The sequence below is a fragment of the Mastomys coucha genome, unplaced genomic scaffold, assembly GCF_008632895.1.
Source record: "Mastomys coucha isolate ucsf_1 unplaced genomic scaffold, UCSF_Mcou_1 pScaffold11, whole genome shotgun sequence".
NCBI lineage: Eukaryota > Metazoa > Chordata > Mammalia > Rodentia > Muridae > Mastomys > Mastomys coucha.
The window spans coordinates 2385585-2393866 of NW_022196893.1; the positions used below are offsets into that span (position 1 = coordinate 2385585).

Sequence of the window (8282 nt, forward strand, 5' to 3'; positions counted from 1 at the left end):
ATATATATATATATATATATATATATATATATATATATATATAATTTCATACATAAGCCTTGTTTCATACCTAAGTGAATGTAGTGGAAATAATAATTATCTCTGCTCTGATCATAAGCCTCTTTGTAGATTCCTCTTCTGAAATGTGACTGCCTACACCTTTACCTCTCAGTAGACATTTCTACTAGCTTCCCCATGTTTAGAAACTGAAGTCCATAAGTTCCCTCTCCCTACTGTCAGGCATTTTATCTAAGGTCCCTCACTTTGCTTCCTGAGAGTCTTTTACCTCCCAGGTCTCTGGTACATTCTGGAGGGTCCTCCCAACCACCTATTTCCTGAGGTTGCTTGTTTCAATTCTTTCTGCTGGCCCTCTAGGCTTCAGTCCTTTTCCCTCACCAAATACCAGATCAGGTTCCACCCCCACACCCAATCCCTACCCCTGCCCTGTCTGTCCACTTTCCTTCCCAGGTCCCTCCCTAGCTCCCCACTTGTGATTTCTTTTGTACAGTCACAACTCTGACCCATAATTGTTACTGTCTGAAAGAATTACTGGGATAGAAGTGGAGAGGAGCCTGAGGAAAAGAAGGTCCAGTGACAGGCCCAAAGTGGGATCCAGCTCAAGGGGAGGTCCCAAGGCCTGACACTATTATTGAGGTTATGGAGTGCTCACAAAAAAGGACCTATCATGACTGCCCTCAGAAAGGCCCAACAAGCAGCTGAAAGAGTCAGATGCAGATATTTGCACCCAACCAATGGACAGAAAGTAGCTGACCCCTGTTGTTGAATTAGGGAAGGATAAAAGAAGCTGAGAAGAAGGGCAATCCTGTAGGAGGACCAGCAGTCTCAATTAATCTGGACCCCTGAAATCTCTCAAACACTGAACCACCAAACAGACAGCATACACCAGCTGATATGAGGCCCCCAGTACATATACAAGTAGAGGACTTCTAGGTATGTGTTCATGCAGAGATGATACACCTAACCCTCAAGAGACTGGAGGCCCCAGGGAGTTTAGAGGTCAGGTGGGATGGGAGGTAGGGGCATCCATGTGGAGACAAGAGGGTAGGGAGGAGGTATGGGATGTGGAGCCGTTGGAGGGTGGATGGGGATTGGGGGATGGAATATGGAGTGTAAAAAATAAATTAATTTATAAAAAAAAATTAAAAAAAAAAAAACAGAAAGAAACTGAAGTCCAGTTCCTAAATATGACATTCAAGGTCCCTCCATCTGGTTTCACTGAACTTCCCATCCTCCTCTCCTTTCTCCTGATCCATTCAGGTCTGAACTTCAACCTTTTGCCCAGGCTGCAAAGCTACCCTGCCCTCACTGCTCAAGTTCATCTTAGCTTGTAAGATGCAGAACAGCTGTAGCACAACCCTTCTTCACCCTTTATAATTCTGGAGTAAATCACTAAAAAGCACATAGCAGGAAAGAAGAGAAGTAAGAACATTTGAACTTAAGTCAAACAGATATGAGGCATGAGAGCTGTGTGATCCTAAGCAAGTTCCTCAGAAGCCCTAAATGTTTAATTTTAAAATAAGACATTCATGTAGTCACCTTCTGAGGACAAGTGACTACATAGCACACAATACCTGTGTGTAATATGATTTGGCCATGGCTGGTCCTTGTTATTCCATGCCCATTAATACAACAATATGCATGGTTATATTTGGATCGTTCTCTTTTAAAAAAAAAAAATCTGTTTTTCCCCTTTCTTCTCAGGAAGTAAGCTATATGTTTCATACACAAGTCTTGTTTGCTTATACATTCATAAATTATTAAACACCAATTTATGGCAGATATTTCCTTAGGCACTTGGAGATAGTGAACTACCAAACATGATTTCCACTATCAGCAATCACACTTCATATCTGCAGAGACAGTCACGTAGGCATCCTTATCTTCAATACTATTGCCAATTCTACCTCATTGGTCTATATAAAATGGCTAATTTTACAAGATCTACCTTTAAGAAATAGTTTCTTATAATAAGTACTAGACTAAACAATTTCTATACACTGTTTAGAAATATTTATGATTTCATTACAAGAAAATAATGGCTCTGTTGGATTAAATAATGTGTATAGCAATTTTCAGATAAGAATCAAAGTACCAAGATTCATATTTAAGTTGTGGACCTCAAAATTCTCCCCTTGACTTCAGTGCTTTGACTTATTGGATACTTAGTGTCAAAATAAATAAGTAATAAGTAAAATATGAAATATGGAAAGTGGTTTTTAGCATTCTGTTTCAAAAACAAACAAAAAGTGCTTTCTAATTGGACCCTCCACTAACCTGTAAGACATGCATCACAGTGAACCATTTACTCAGCTTATTTTCATAGTAAACATATAGTACATAGACACAATAAAATTCCTACAGTGTTCAGATATCATCTTCTACTTCACTGATTCGTCTCTCATCAAACTCTGGCTGTCATAAAGGCATCCCAAAGACATATTAGGCCAATAATATTGGAATTATTATTATTTTACTAATTTCAAAACTCTACCCTTCAAGAACTGATAAAGAAATCAAGAGCCAGCACAGAACAGTTGCTCTAGTAGTATGCAAGAGCATATCACAGAATTTTGCCTGTGTACACCCAATCCTTATGATGGCCTTAAAGGTGGATGATATTTCTCTAGCAAGAAAGTACTCACATGACAATCTGACCAAGATTCAAACACGACCAATGAGAGGCAGAACTTGATCCTAAAGCACTTATTTTTGGTACTATATTTCAGTCAAGAGCACTTACTTGAAAATACTAATTACCACTGACAGAGTTAGTATCCAAGGAGGGTGTCTCATCCATAAGAGTGGGCAGGGAACAGGTAGGCAGAGAAGATCTTCAGGTATCCATAAAGGCATCCAGAGAAAGTACAGATCTAGTCCTTGTTGGTATGATCTCCAGAGAGGCCTTATTAGAATGTCCATTGTTCACAATACTCTCACTCATTGGCTGCATCAGGCATTCTGTTGGGAATTGTTTGTGCACAATAAAGACTGAAGTATGAGATCAGCCCAGGCCAACCTCCAAGGTAGAGAGATAACAGAGCACAGAGAGCCCTATCTCCTGAGGCTCCATCCCATTCTTCCTCAGTTTGGACTCTGAACCTGATTTCCAACTGCTGCTTTTCATGAAAACTGGAGAGTATCAGAAGATGAACATGGTAAGAGAAACATTGAAACCTCAGACTATACACCAAGTTATGGTGCCAATCAGTATTACTTGTCATCCAGTAAATGCAAATTAAAATCATAACATGTGATGTCACAAAGACTAGAATTCCAAGAGAAAATGCAGACAACACCAAGTGAGAGCATGGGATAAAAATACACTGTAGCATTTATGCATTTCAGTTTAAACTGATGTGGCCACTATGGAAATGTACCACAGCTGAGCCCTTTGTACACATATGGACTGGGTGCCACCATCATTTCTTGCAGTGCTCCACTGACAGAAAATATCATCAAAAGGTTTAAATGAATTGCAGCATAGCCATGCTTTGGATACAATGTGGCAGAATATGAAGGACAACTCTATGCTCTCTCTACATAACAATAAGCACAATTTGCAAAATTATGTTTAGGTAAAATTAAAAGTCAGTCATGAAAGAATCCACAATTCCTGATCACATTTGCATAAATATATTCAAAAACCAAGTAAAAATAATCTATGCTGTTGGGTAGCAACAGAGTAACTGTTTTTTGTTTGTTTGTTTAGTTGGTTTTTGTTTTTGTTTTGTTTTTTGTTTTTTGAACAGGGTTTCTCTGTATAGCCCTGACTGTCCAGGAACTCACTCTGTATACCAGGCTGGCTTCAAACTCAGAAGTTCCCCTGCCTCTGCCTTCTAAGTGCTGGGATTAAAGGCATGCACCACCACTGCCCAGCCAGAGTAACTGTCAATGTGTGAAAATGACTGGCAAGGAGCATGGTCCATTCCTCAGATGTAGATGGTTTTCTGAATCTGGATCTAGGGACTGGTTAAACTAGTCTTTGTGTTTGGGAAACTTTTTCAAGATAATATACATGTATACACATTTTGGTTTTGTTTGTTTGTTTCATTTTCAGACAAGATATCACTCTGTAGCCCACGTTAGCCTGGAACTTGTTATTTAGCTCAGAATGGCTTCAAACTGGTATCAGTCTTCCTTCCTCAACGTCCTAAGTGCTGGAATTACAGGTATGACCTATAATATCCAGGACATAAATATGCATTTTATTATAATTAGCATAATAAAACATTAATTTATTCCATAGTATTAATAATGTGTTAGCTGTCCTTCAGCTTGATTTTTACAAAATCATTGTCTTGCAACAAACTGCATTTGAATGATGATATTTAAAATCCATTAATATAAGATCTAGAACTCTAAACCAATAGAGGGGAATAGTTCAGGTATTTTATGGATAGGACTCCAGGTACTCAGAAAACAGGGCCAATAGTTGACTAAAAGATTTCATAAAACTAAAAGTCTTCTTTATACCAAAGGAAAAAGAACTGAGGGAAGAGACAGCCTATGAAATGGAAGGGAATCTTTCTAGCTACATATCTGACAGAGCATAAATATCTAGCATATACAAATCACTAAAAACTACACAATGAAAACAAATAACACAGTCAGTACATGTGCTAATGGGATGAGTAGATAGTTCTTAATTGATGACACACAAGTGTCCAATAAACATGAAAACCTTCAACATCAGGAGACGTTAGAGACATGCAAGTAAAACCTACACTGAGTTTCCATTTCACCCAATTAGAGTGATAGCCATCCAGGAAAAAGCAAGCAAATACTATTAAGAACATTGGCAAACAGACACTTTTTATACTGCTGATTGAAACTAGTCCAGTCATTATGGATCTTAGTACAGAGGATCCTCAAAATGATAATTAAAAAAAAAAAAAAAGACTGCCCTATGACCTTGTTATACTACCTCTGGATATTTACCTAAAAGAGTAGACTAAGTCAACACATCACAGAGAAGCTTTTATGTCATAGTTTATGCCAATACTAGTCATGGACAATAAGTTATGAAACCCAACCTAGGTATCTGCCAGTAGGATAATGAGTACAGAAATGATTGTATGTACAAACAACAGAATAGTTCTCAGTCCTAAAGAAGGTATCATTATACCATTTGAAGGAAAAAACATGCAACTGGACATGATCATGTTATGTAAATATTATATATTATTGAGTTAATATCATTAAGTATCAAAAATAGTCTAATTTCTCTCACTTTAATATTCTAGCCCTTATAGCTTCATCAAAACATATGTGTAGACAAGATGTAAACATAAAAATAAAACTTTCTAGGTGGACAAAGGGAATAATGGGGCAGGGAGGGATGGGGCAGAGGTCAGTGAGGAGTGAGGATGCATACTCTATTTTGAGTACTCATTATCCACTTGCATGTAACTCAGTAAAATATAATTTAACATCTAAAAAATAACAAATATCTAATCCTCTTTTTGAAATGAGAAGTATGTGGTTAATTTAAAAAAACAGTTATGCAAATGAGGGTAGAAAACTTAACCTTCAACATGTTGATGAATAAGTGAGAAAGGGTGTTCGTGAATGTGTGACAGTGAGTTTTGTGAATGAGTTACTGAGTGTGTGACAGTGAGTGAGTAGTGAGTGAGTGTAAGTGAATGAATTTAATAAGCAAATAAGTCAGATCAATGATTTTACTTTAAGACATCATCAATCTACTGTCCATTAATTAGTATGGCAACATCCACTAAATCCAGACTTGTACATATGTATCCTGTAATACAGTGATGTTCATTTAGATTTAGAAATCATCATATCAAAATAGATATTGCATCCTGCTCTGATAATTCCCCACATTTCCACTAATATTGTATTTATGGTATCCATTTTCTCCCTACCAGAAGTAGCTCAACTCACCCACAACACCCCATACATTTCTAAGTCTCTTAACCCAAGTTGTTTCATGTGCTTAATATTCCCTCCCTAAAGATCTGTCCAAAACACCTATTTTTCTCAAATCCTGTAACACATGCAACCTCCTTAGAATCCTTTATGTTTAGTCAGCTTCTCCAGGAGCTTTAACAGCACCACAATAAGACCTTTCCATCAAGTAGGTGTCAATCATGTGCAAAGCTCTCAGATAAATGTTTTATAAAAACTTGTGATCCAATAATTTCTAAAACAGTATGGATGTGCTCTTGACTGTATAATATCCAACTAAGGAAACATATGAGTAAGAGCCATGAGAGTTTCACAGTAATACCTTATTTTCAAATTGATCCAAGAAAACAATTACCCATGATTTAAATCCACCCACACAATTGGGAATTGGATGGCTTGGGGTCAAACCAGGCATTCAAAATCATGGACTTACAGGGTACATGGCTGACGTAATATGTATTTACAGTGGGGTATAGGGAGCCAAGACAGAGAGGTCTATGTCAATATCTGGGTAGATCCTATGTATGCTAAGATAGGAATCATAAAAAAGGCTTGTAACTCAAGATGACATCTGCAGTTGCTATCTAATGTACCCAGAGACATCAAGCAAACTATTCAAAGACATATCAGAGAGTGATAGGAACTGCACTGCTCTTAAAATCCACAGACCTTTCATGCTTTTATGCCAGGCTCTTTATAGTGAAAACTTAGCTTCTTAAAGTCCAGATGCCTGAACGTGAGCCAAGACTATGACAAATCTACAAACAATATCCAATGAAAGTATTCTTTCCTTTTAAGTCATTGTTTTTAAGCTTGTTTTTTTCTTTGCTATTTTGAATGCACTTTTCCATTCATCTTTCAAAACCTAATTCAAATATTCTTATTTCTGGGAAGATTTCCCTAAACCTTATACCCACTCTTTCATTCAACCAACTAAGGACCTACTACTATGCAGGAGGCAGATAGAAGGCTCCAGGACTCAGTGGTGAATAAAAAGTCTTGCTCTTTGCTCTTCTAAAGATTACATTGTGGAGAAGCACATGCATCACTTGCAAATGCAATTTCCAGCTGTGGTAAATGCTACAAATGCAAAGTATGTGGGCTTTAAAAAGTATATCAGGCCATTAGAACTACTTATCGAGGTCAGGGAAGGCTGCCTAACGTTCAGTCAGTAGTAATTAGCTTGGCACTGCCTGTGCTCTGTGCTAGAACTTACTGAATTTTATGTAGTTTATATTCCTCTAGTCATGTGTGATACAAAGACAGGCCCATGCTTTATCAACACCTTGATCTCCTGCCCTAGGAAAACTGCCAAGGTGGCATATTATAGGAGGCTGATACATCTCCCTTAAAGTGGCTTTTATTAATATCTCATTTATTCCTGCCACTCTTGTGGACTAGAAGTAGTACACCATTACTAGAAAAATAGCAAGGATGTCTGCACAGAAGCAAGACACACATGACAACCTGTGTTCTTGCTGCACCCTGGTACTTCAAGGACAAAAACAACCATTTGCTGATGACAAAAGAAATAAGTGAGCTGAGGACCCCAAGCACTGCAAAGCTACTCTGCTCACAGCCTCTCTCTGGTTCTTTGATGGCAATTACACAAGCTGGTGGCTTATGCTAATGATTGCCTGCAAATCCAATTTGATGATTATGTTTTGTATTAAGCCTGGTTAAAACAGCAGCTTGCAAATAGGAGCAGAGACAAGGGTGTTACTAGCAAGTCCAGCAAGTCCAGAGCAGAGATCAAATAAGCTGTCTTGGCAAAAGAAATGCATCCTTAGGATTTTATGTCTTAGAGCCATTTTTCTCTCTCTCTCTCTCTGTGTGTGTGTGTGTGTGTGTGTGTGTGTGTGTGTGTGTGTTTGAAGGAGTAATGTTTGTGCTTTGCCATCTGCTCAAGTCCTTCAGAAAACCTGCCAAACCATCCCAGTAGAGAAAAAACTAAGACAAATCCCAAGCCTGAGAAGATAAGTCCAGGTGATACAGGAACATGGAAAAAAATTGAGATTCTGGTTCCCAGCATCTTGATAGTATGGTGGTAATTGTGTGTGTGTGTGTGTGTGTGTGTGTGTGTGTGTGTGTGTTTGTGTGTGTGTGTGAGTGTGAGTGTGTGTGTGTGAGTGTGTGTGTGTGTTTGGGAATGGGAGGGGTACAAGACTCCTTGAAACATCCTCAGTGATTTTCATAAGACAAAGGAATCATGAGTTTCAAGCCAAGGTGGAATCTTCAACATTAGAAGGTCCCCCTCACCCCAGGTAAGCAAGGATTTGATGTGGATTAGTTAATGTGGATTTTCTTTTCTTTTCTTTTCTTTTTTTTTTTTTTTA

The 8282-nt window shown here is 38.1% G+C and overlaps 1 protein-coding gene and 1 long non-coding RNA gene across 8 annotated transcripts in view; one reads left to right on the forward strand and one right to left on the reverse strand.

Annotated features, from left to right (window-relative positions):
* Window positions 1-8282, reverse strand: part of Fam135b (family with sequence similarity 135 member B) — a 280335-nt gene that overhangs the window by 212602 nt on the left and 59451 nt on the right. For 2 of the 7 annotated variants that reach the window (XR_004111833.1, XM_031345438.1), the window contains exon 1: window positions 2762-3138. The exons of 4 other annotated variants lie outside the window; for them this stretch is intronic. The gene's annotated coding sequence lies outside the window, so the exon portion shown is untranslated. Of the gene's footprint in view, window positions 1-2761; window positions 3140-8282 lie in introns of those variants that run through there. One more of the 7 variants, XM_031345432.1, reaches the window with a different exon arrangement.
* LOC116073509 overlaps window positions 3016-8282 on the forward strand; it is a 62382-nt gene continuing 57115 nt past the window's right edge. Inside the window, exons 1-2 of the long non-coding RNA XR_004111835.1 lie at window positions 3016-3176; window positions 4079-4190. This is a non-coding gene — a long non-coding RNA (uncharacterized LOC116073509). The remainder of the gene's footprint in view (window positions 3177-4078; window positions 4191-8282) is intronic.